This window comes from Triticum aestivum, chromosome 2A (genome assembly GCF_018294505.1).
Source record: "Triticum aestivum cultivar Chinese Spring chromosome 2A, IWGSC CS RefSeq v2.1, whole genome shotgun sequence".
NCBI lineage: Eukaryota > Viridiplantae > Streptophyta > Magnoliopsida > Poales > Poaceae > Triticum > Triticum aestivum.
In genome coordinates this window covers 690,615,741-690,622,873 of record NC_057797.1, presented here as the reverse complement: position 1 = coordinate 690,622,873, position 7,133 = coordinate 690,615,741, and the positions used below count along the sequence as shown (strand labels likewise).

The following is a 7,133-nucleotide window of genomic DNA, read 5'->3' as shown; positions in this document are numbered from 1 at the left end:
CGCCATGTGGACTTAACCGACGCAACGATGTTGGTGGTGGCTGAGGCGTTTACTGGCAGCGGCAGAAATTGCACGCCAATTGCTCGACAAAATGTCCACGCCACATAGGATGTTAGGGTGCAACTAGTCTGGTTTCAAGTTGAGGAACCAAAGCCAGACAGGTCGAAGAGTTGAGGGATTAAAAATGGACTTCTCTCTTGGTGATGCTTTTTTTGTCGCATTTTCTCCATCATTCGTGTTTGATTCGATGTTGCAATTGTATTACAGTACTTGATTTTGTGTTTGAAATTTAAAATGGAATTCTTTTGTATTGAGGTGGGCAGGGGCTGCCAACACAAACGGAGGAGGTGAAGCAGGAGCGAGGATAAAGCGTGCTACTACATGCTTGAGCCAAGCGTTGTTAAGCAAATCAAATGAGAATTTTTCTAACTAACAACACTAGAGATAAGAGATGTACTCGTCCTGTAGTACTAGCACACTGGGTCACTCGCACTAGTTCTGTAGCGATTCAAGCACATCCAAAACAATAAGGTGCGCATTAACGGCGCTTCCTCGCGATGCCCATCTGTCTACTTTTACTGTGCCAGCTTTTACTGTACGAACAAAGCGATAAAAAGAATAGACGCGAGCCACCGACGCTCTCCCTGCACGCGACCTTCTCTCCTTCCGCACGCCAACACAGCCGCCGCCTCCTCTGCTCGTTTATCAGCTTCGCCGAATTTGGGGAGCCACCGGCGCGCGGGACGCGCCCCACCGCGCCTCCCTTCCCACCCACGCGGCTGCGGGCGAGGGCCCTCCTGATCTCCCTCTGCCGAGGACCCTATCCTCCTCGGCGTCAGCGACGGCTACATGCCCCTCAAGGGGGTCATCTAGGTCGAGAGGCCCGGCCAGACCGACGCCCAGTCCAAGCTGGTGAATTTCATCATCCACCCTGCCCAGGTGAGCTCCCTTGTTCCGTTCCTTCAGCCACCCCACCCCGCCCCACTGTCTCGATTTGGTAGGCGTAGGATTGGATCTGAGCCACACGGGCTTGAGGTGCGTTGGGTTCAACTCGCTTGCGTGGTCGGTTGTGCTCGCCTCCCATACGATACGATTTGCTTGTTGTTGAATTGGGGTAGGATGATTGCTTCACGTGGTCCTGTATTTCTGGTAGATTCGTCCTTGTCATTTGGTTTACGCTAATGATATAGATGGAACTAGCAGTTCGGTTCTCAGATTGATGGCGATTAATTTAGGTTACAAATGAACTTGAGTGGCTGCCTGCCTGCCTGCAAATGTTGTGGTGTTGTGCTCACGAAATTGGTACTATGGCATTTGAACTCTACTATCCTATGCTTTTTTAAGTAGTGCTTCTGTTCTACCTCAGCAAGCTAATCTATTCTCCTAAGTACAAAAATTCCTAGATTTCCTATTACCGGGAGTTAGACAAGTTGATGTGGGTACAAGTAAATATTCATTAGACGAGCATGAGTAGCTGCGCTTATTTAGGTAACTCCCTAACTTGATGGTTCGTACTCTGTTAACCTATTTGATATATTCTTGCGTTGCAGAGCTGACTACAGTCCAAACGATGATCTATGGGAGCAGGATTTATGCTCAAGAGAAGATGGTTTCAGACGAAGGACCTGGAGGTTATATATGTTTATATTTTCGCGTTACGGTGATAACAGATTAATAGCAACATCAGAATTTCCTTTGTTCTATTATATTACTTTTGTATGCATGATACACATTAGAAAAAAAAACTCCACCTTGGTTGCCAGAAAACTCATAGCAATCTATTGGCCTCGTTGTCTGCTAAAAAAATCATGAATGGAAATTTAGATTCTATTATCAATGGCATTAAAGATATAAATAGCATGGTCGTTTTTTAAGACAGTGTTTAATTTGAAATCATTTAACAAGTGAGGCAGGTTCAGTTTTGAACAATGCAAGTAGGAGGATAAACAGGAAATCTGCTAGGCTGATGCGCCGGAGAGACGCACCAGGAGGCCAACCAGTCCGTGGTGTCGCCGCCGTCGTCCTCGTCCCTCATGCATAGCGACAGAGAGAGACGATCTGTCTGGAGATCGAGTATAGGTGACTGCGTCTCTTTCCTTTCTTATCTTCCGTACGCCTCTTTTTCTGTAACTATTGAAGGCATATGATGCATGGTCGCTGACTGCATTGGAGATGTAACACGATTTGTTAAGTTCAATCATCGTGCAATCATGTACGACACAGAAAATAGAGAAATCTGTAGGATGTGCAAGATGTTGGTCTCTGAACTGACACTGAGTTTGTTTTTTCTCTGTCACTGGTTTGTGAAGGATCTAGCACTGGTAATATCCTGCAGGCGTTGGAAGAGTACTTGCCAGTCTTGCTAGGATTGGTTAAAGAAGGTTAGTAATTGCTGAAATTCCTGGTTCTTTTTTTTTCATTTTGATTTTGATGCTCGGCAATTCGGACGCTTGTCCTCCATTTGGTTGAATTATAACTGAATTCGTCGTATAGTGCCACATACCTATCTGGCCTGAAGATGTAAAGCAAACCTTTGGAGGCAGAGTTGTCTTTTTTGTCAAGTAAAATAATAATAGTAACATATTTATACAAACAAAATAATATCCTACCTGAATTTTTTTATGTGAATAATGAAAGAATTAATAGGATAGCGCTTAAATGAAGAATGTGTGCTGAAAACAATCTTTATAAGACGACAAAAGGAATCACAAAGGATGGAAACGAGAAAGATGATTTTTTTGTGATTAACAAAATCAAATAGTTGCAGTAGTTAATTTGAGATGGTAAAATATTGTCTTTGATGTATGTTATTCGATTTTTCTGTCATGTGTTCCTTTGCAATACACCAGTTTATCCACCCAACACATTATCTAAAGTACATAGGAATGCAAGTGCTTATGCTATTTCAGTGACAATTGTATTATTCACTAGAACTTGAAGTGGTCTAGTTTCTGCACATCAAAGCATTTTTTTGGAGGATATGAAGAATGAAGATATCAGAACTTAGACCAGCTGAGCTTTGAGAAGAGTGGTTTATGCACTGATATATGTACTCGTGTTTCTTCTGAATCTATTTAATTAAGCTGCAGCTCACGTGTGAGAGAATTGGTTTGTGCAGATATCGTAGAAGCTTAATGCTGCCAATTAGGTGTTCTTGAAGCATGTCTTTTAATTTTCACAAGAACTGTACTTATATGAACCTTCTGGTGTAGTAATAGAGCTATTGGTTTTGTGCTAAGTGATATGTTTGTTGGGTGTTCTGCATGATTTCAGCCATTGCTCAGGCTACCTATGAAGCTACAAGTTTCTTGCATAGAGGGTCTCTGTGTTGGCCTTCTCCCTTTCGGTCTTCCCGCTATCCATGAAGTAGCGTGGATGTCTTTTGGATCTAATACCAAATCTAATCTGAATCTCTGCAGATTAAATTTCTCTCCAGGATAGATAGGGTGTGAAATCTCTTCTTCTTCTTCTTCGAGGAGGAGGATGACGATTGCCAGTGAACATGTATGGAAAATTCAAAGTTGCTGCTGAGAAATCTCAAACTATCTATATCGAATTTGGGATGGTGTTGAGATAGTTCAGGTCGATCATGTCGAATTTCTATGTGTACGATGATGAGGTATAGTGTGAGAACTGTGGATTGGACTCTAGAATTACTCCTTGGTTGGAATTGTCATTAACCTTTTGTGTTGTTCCTTTGCATGTTGTTTTGCATAATGGCATTGATATGTGCTGCTCAATCGGTTGTTCATGGATCCTTTAGTGTGGAAATTTCTTCAATCCATTTACCTAATGAATTAGATTATTGTCATAAGAAAGACTTGCTAATTGTTATCCATGTGCACAAACATTGTCTCATTTCCATTGCTAAATCTATGCCATTTGTTTAATTTGTACATAGGCATGGAACATGCTCGGCCCCTGCTGTACAGGAAGAATTACAGTACTTCACTACTGCCCGTGATCTCTACATCAGATATAATGTTACAGTAAGCATATGGCCATTAACTCATTACGCATAGCTTATTACTGTCTTTTCTTGTAGGAATTGTTGGTTTCTTTTGTTGGCTATACACCTAAAACTTTGTTATTCAAATTAGCTTGGTTTCTAGATGAAGAAAACAAACATAAAACCACTTGAGTTGTAGTGAGGATGAATTTGACTCCTACTAAAATATGTCATAGAAAATTGTCTCTTTTACAGTTTTATAATTTCAATTTGAATTGCAGGGAATACTGGCGATCGGGGATATCTTGATCTCCAACGGTAAAAAATGTGCACTCAGTGATGTCATTCATACTATTGATACTATCAAACATTCTTTTGGGGCTCACTGCAGATCATCTGCAAGAAGAGCTCAGTTCAAGAACTAAGGCTATGCTTTGCCAAGGATTTGAAGGTGAGTTATCTTTTGTCCTTGGAAAGGTCTCCTTGGTTTTCATTTTTATTTGCATGAACACAACTTTACTGCTTAAGGACTAATGTTGTCACAACACGGGACAATGATCTTACTTGGTAATTCGCACAACACCAGTGCTAATCAACTCATATGATTTAGAGCTTTGAAGGATTTTAAACTTTAGATCTCAGTACCAACTTTGCCCGAGAAGAAGAAATCAAATTGATCTCAGTATAAGTACAAATGCATTTATGAGATCTTTCAACTTATATCACCATTTTGTTTATTTATGCTGCTCATAAATTTTGTTTCATTTTTTAAAGTTGTTATTTCTGGCCATGCATTATCTTTATGGATGAAATCAATGAAATTTTTGGGAGAAAATTTAGTGGGGGAACCAGTGATGACTTCCCGCGGATGCGGATGGAGCTTCTTAATCAGCTGGATGGATTTGATGAGCTTGGCAAGGTAGACTGACATCATCAAGTATTTTTCTTCTCTAGATGCCTTTATGCCATATATGCAAAGGATTGGATTCAATCGAAGTTATTTGCTTGCCTGAATGTATGTGTGATATGCACTCTAGCTTTCCTGGCTCCTAGGTGAAGTATGGCAGTCTCGAGACGAGTTTTATAGATTAAGTTTATTGTTCATCTTTTACAGATGGAATAAAAATTGAGGACTGTAGGTTTTGTTCTATCTGATTGTTGTCATGCCAACAGAAGTGCCTAATTCTCTGATAGGCTTTGATTCTTATGTTACTTTCTTACTGGGATGTTTTATTTTATTTTGGGAAAACCCATGATTTTATCCTAACCCGAAATTGCCGAGGTAGGATAAGAGTAATGGGAATCCAAGCCTAATTCTCCATTTCAATGTACACAAAATTACTGGTGCATCTCCATTTCAATGTACACAAAATTCAGTTGGAGTAGACTCCAAATCTACAAATCATTCTTCCTACAAAGAGTAGAAACAGAGCCTATCGACACAACCAGAACACTATTTTAACTCTTAAACTTAGCCAGCAGTAACTATCCAGAGTAGTTCTTCAAAGCTCTATCGACACAACCAGAGTAGTTCTTCGGAGCTCTATCCAGCCTGACATCAAAGGGAGTCAAGTATCGCTTCAACTTTCTATCCTGCAACAGATAATTAAAGGTAAGTACATCATTTGAGAATACTGCTTCATTGACATGCATGTTTATTGTGCCTGCCATCGGTTTGACGGTTTGCTCACCTCGCTTCCATTTTGCTTACTGCAGATTGTCAGAAGGTGACTGGTCGCGCCCGATCTAGGTAAAATCTTCGTCTGATTTTTGGTCCACATGACGATGATCTGTTTTTTCGGGAGTTTCTTCAGGATCCGCTCGTGTGCCAGAGCCGACTCAGGATGCCTTCCTCGACGACGACGAAACAATGAGTAGGTTTTGAATCTTTCATTGCGCCTATCGGATCGGATTCGATGCCTATATGGCAGTGATGGATTGCTAACCGCTTGATTTGGTGTTTTCTCTGTGGTGTGGCGTGTGTGTTGTTTACAGAGCTTGAAGCGAGTGGAGCTCCGAAGGAGGATCTCAGGGATGAAGGAGGCGTCGGCGACAACCTCAGAAAAGAGGTATGAGACTGCAAATCGCTTTCCCATTTCTGGGGAGCAGCAAAAACTGAATTTGTTAGTGCTTAAAATCTAGACTGATCTGTTTGATATATCTGCACTGTCAAGGCGGTCTTCTTGGATAGACTCTGGGTGTTTTTGCCTATATGGATTATTCATTGTTATGTGTTATCACAGTTCTAGATGAACTTTGTAGTTCGAAAGGAGATCTGAAATTGCTTAGGGGGCATGTGTAGTTTAATGTATAGTGTGCTACAGACCTAGAAGCAATATGTTAAAAAAACTATAACTTTCTCATTTTGTGCTTACTTTAGTTATGGGGATGTATATGGCAGTTGATTTTTATGTATTTTCAGTTTTAAATCTTAAGCTTATCTCCTGAACATGCCTGAACAATGTATCATCTATTATGTAATCAGTTTGATGATAGAACTGACTATTGCAGTATAGCTTGTTGGAGCATAACATGGCCTCTTGATTTTATTTATCAAAAATCCTGGTTCGTTGCATGCTTTTATTATCAAAACTCTGCTTTGCCATGTTTTATTCTGAAAGTTATATGAGGTTTTAACCAAGCGGGTTTTAAATTTATGAGTAGGCATGTAATGCAGGTAATACTAGAGCTCCGAGCCTCCTCAACTATCAAAGAGGAGGTACAACCTACTATCTATTGAATTGAGCTGGACCTCTGCTTTGAACTGGCAGTGGCAGGGGACAGGGGGCGCGCCCGTGCTGGTGCTGTCGCTAACGCTCCACCTGGACGGCAGCGATTGGGAGCTGCCTTGGGGTACTACGTGTTGGAGGACAACGGCGTGTAGGTCATGTGCCTGGTGCTAGACATGATGGCGGGGACCAAACCGTCATCCGCAACTACTAGCAGCAGAACACAGAAGTCGTCTATGACCTCGACAGGACATGCTGGCCTTTGTGCCGGCGCAGTGCGACAAGCTCGCAGCATCACTATAGTGTTTTTGTAGAGAGATAGAATTTGTAGTACTGATCAGGTGAAATGCGCCAATCTGGCAATGGTACTGAACTGAAGCAACAGTCTTTTTTAATGAAATGTGCTCTCAATTGTAAAGCTAGCCAAAAAGGGCTGCTGGATGAGCGTTGTCCTA

General features: G+C 41.4%; 1 long non-coding RNA gene across 11 annotated transcripts; it reads left to right on the top strand.

Moving 5' to 3' along the window:
• Nucleotides 1-597: 597 nt before the first annotated feature.
• LOC123190270 (uncharacterized) lies at nucleotides 598-7,133 on the top strand. 11 transcript variants are annotated; one of them, XR_006496264.1, is made up of 12 exons: nucleotides 598-939; nucleotides 1,551-1,631; nucleotides 1,914-2,079; nucleotides 2,310-2,381; nucleotides 3,420-3,619; nucleotides 3,902-3,989; nucleotides 4,231-4,400; nucleotides 4,790-4,868; nucleotides 5,425-5,561; nucleotides 5,666-5,823; nucleotides 5,945-6,018; nucleotides 6,721-7,133. It is a non-coding gene; the product is annotated as an uncharacterized lncRNA (long non-coding RNA). The 11 variants fall into 11 exon arrangements; XR_006496261.1 differs by having other exon boundaries at nucleotides 602-939; nucleotides 4,231-4,267; nucleotides 4,341-4,400; nucleotides 4,790-5,561; XR_006496262.1 differs by having other exon boundaries at nucleotides 4,231-4,868.